The sequence below is a fragment of the Triticum aestivum genome, chromosome 7D, assembly GCF_018294505.1.
Source record: "Triticum aestivum cultivar Chinese Spring chromosome 7D, IWGSC CS RefSeq v2.1, whole genome shotgun sequence".
NCBI classification, from domain to species: Eukaryota; Viridiplantae; Streptophyta; class Magnoliopsida; order Poales; family Poaceae; genus Triticum; species Triticum aestivum.
In genome coordinates, this window is record NC_057814.1 from 138,790,984 (window position 1) to 138,794,440 (window position 3,457).

Here is a 3,457-nt window from a genome sequence, read left to right on the forward strand (position 1 = left end):
GCCTAGATGGGCCTTAGTGGAGAGAGATAGGGGCGGCCAGGGCAGGCCCCGCACCCCCTCCCCCTTGAGTCCGAATTGGACAAGGAGGGGGGTGGCGCCCCCCCTTTTCCTTCCCCTCTGCTACTCCTTCCTTCCCCTTCCTAGTAGGACTAGGAAAGGAGGAATCCTACTCCTACTAGGAGGAGGATTCCTCCCCTCCTTGGCGCGCCCTAGGGCCGACCGGCCTTCCCCCTTTCTCCTTTATATATGGGGGCAGGGGGCACCCTAGAACACACAGCAGACATTGTCTTAGCCGTGTGCGGTGCCCCCCTCCACCATAATCCACCTCGGTCATATCGTTGAAGTGCTTAGGCGAAGCCCTGCGCCGGTAACTTCATCGACACCATCACCACGCTGTCATGCTGACGGAACTCTCCCTCGACCTCAGCTGGATCAAGAGTTCGAGGGACGTCAGCGAGCTGAACGTGTGCAGATCGCGGAGGTGCCGTACTTTCGGTACTAAGATCGGTTGGATCGCGAAGACGTTCGACTACATCAACCGCGTCATTTGACGCTTCTGCTTACGGTCTATGAGGGTACGTGGACAACACTCTCCCGCTTGTTGCTATGCATCACATAGATCTTGCGTGTGCGTAGAAATTTTTTCGACATTACTACGTTCCCCAACGGTGGTATCAGAGCCAGGTTTATGCGTAGATGTTATATGCACGATTAGAACACAAATGAGTTGTGGGCGATAATAGTCATACTGCTTACCAGCATGTCATACTTTGATTCGGGAGTATTGTTGGATGAAGCGGCCCGGACCGACATTACGCGTACGCTTACGCGAGACTGGTTCTACCGACGTGCTTCGCACACAGGTGGCTGGCGGGTGTCAGTTTCTCCAACTTTATTTGAATCGAGTGTGGCTACGCCCGGTCCTTGTTGAAGGTTAAAACAGCACACTTGACAAAAAATCGTTGTGGTTTTGATGCGTAGGTAAGAACGGTTCTTGCTCAGCCCATAGCAACCACGTAAAACTTGCAACAACAAAGTAGAGGACGTCTAACTTGTTTTTGCAGGGCATGTTGTGATGTGATATGGTCAAGACATGATGCTAAATTTATTGTATGAGATGATCATGTTTTGTAACAGAGTTATCGGCAACTGGCAGGAGCCATATGGTTGTCACTTTATTGTATGAAATGCAATCGCCCTGTAATTGTTTTTACTTTATCACTAAGCGGTAGCGATAGTCGTAGAAACAATAGTTGGCGAGACGACAATGATGCTACGATAGAGATCAAGGTGTCGCGCTGGTGACGGTGGTGATCATGATAGTGCTTTGGAGATGGAGATCAAAGGCACAAGATGATGGTGGCCATATCATATCACTCATATTGATTGCATGTGATGTTTATCCTTTATGCATCTTATTTTGCTTTGATTGACGGTAGCATTATAAGATGATCTCTCACTAAATTTCAAGGTATAAGTGTTCTCCCTGAGTATGCACTGTTGCTACAGTTCGTCGTGCCGAGACACCACGTGATGATCGGGTGTGATAAGCTCTACCTTCACATACAACGGGTGCAAGCCAGTTTTGCACGCGCAGAATACTCGGGTTAAACTTGACGAGCCTAACATATGCAGATATGGCCTCGGAACACTGAGACCAAAAGGTCGAACGTGAATCATATAGTAGATATGATCAACATAGTGATGTTCACCGTTGAAAACTACTCCATCTCACGTGATGATCAGACATGGTTTAGTTGATTTGGATCACGTGACCACTTAGATGATTAGAGGGATGTCTATCTAAGTGGGAGTTCTTAAGTAATATGATTAATTGAACTTTAATTTATCATGAACTTAGTACCTGATTGTATTTTGCATGTCTATGTTGTTCTAGATCAATGGCCCGTGCTACTGTTCCTTTGAATTTTAATGCGTTCCTTGAGAAAGCTAAGTTGAAAGATGATGGTAGCAATTACACGGATTGGGTCCATAACTTGAGGATTGTCCTCATTGCTGCACAGAAGAATTACGTCCTGGAAGCACCGATAGGTGCAAGACCCGCTGCAGGAGCAACACCGGACGTTGGGAACGTCTGGCAGAGCTAAGCTGATGACTACTCGATAGTTCAGTGTGCCATGCTTTACGGCTTAGAACCGGGACTTCAACGATGTTTTGAACGTCATGGAGCATATGAGATGTTCCAGGAGTTGAAGTTAATATTTCAAGCAAATGCCCGGATTGAGAGATATGAGCTCTCCAATAAGTTCTAAAGCTGCAAGATGGAAGAGAATAGTTCTGTCAGTGAACATATACGCAAAATGTCTGGGTATAACAACCACTTGATTCAACTAGGAGTTAATCTTCCTAATGATAGTGTCATTGACATAATTCTTCAATCACTGCCACCAAGCTACAAGAGCTTCATGATGAACTATAATATGCAAGGGATGAACAAGACAATTCCCGAGCTCTTCGCGATGCTAAAGGTTGCGGAGGTACAAATCAAGAAGGAGCATCAAGTGTTGATGGTAAACAAGACCACCAGTTTCAAGAAAAAGGGTAAAGGGAAGAAGGGGAACTTCAAATAGAATGGCAAGCAAGTTGCTGCTCAAGGGAAGAAGCCCAAGTCTGGACCTAAGACTGAGACTGAGTGCTTCTACTGCAAAGGGACTGGTCACTGGAAGCGGAACTGCCCCAAGTATTTGGTGGATAAGAAGGATGGCAAGGTGAACAAAGGTATATGTGATATACATGTTATTGATGTGTACCTTACTAATGCTCGCAGTAGTGCCTGGGTATTTGATACTGGTTCTGTTGCTAATATTTGCAACCCGAAATAGGGACTACGGATTAAGCGAAGATTGGCTAAGGACGAGGTGACGATGCGCGTGAGAAATTGTTCCAAAGTCGATGTGATCGCCGTCGGCACGCTACCTCTACATCTACCTTCGGGATTAGTTTTACACCTGAATAATTGTTATTTGGTGCCAGCGTTAAGCATGAACTTTATATCTGGATCTTGGTTGATGCGAGACGGTTATTCATTTAAATCCGAGAATAATGGTTGTTCTATTTATATGAATAATATCTTTTATGGTCATGCACCCTTGAAGAGTGGTCTATTTTTGTTGAATCTCGATAGTGGTGACACACATATTCATAATATTGAAGCCAAAAGATGCAGAGTTGATAATGATAGTTCAACTTATTTGTGGCACTGCCGTTTGGGTCATATTGGTGTAAAGCGCATGAAGAAACTCCATTCTTATGGACTTTTGGAATCACTTGGTACTTGGGAACCATGCGTCATGGGCAAGATGACTAAAACTCCGTTCTCCGGAACAATGCAGCGAGCAATGGATTTGTTGGAAATCATACATACTGATGTATGTGGTCCGATGAATATTGAGGCTCGCGGTGGATATCGTTATTTTCTCACCTTCACAGATGATTT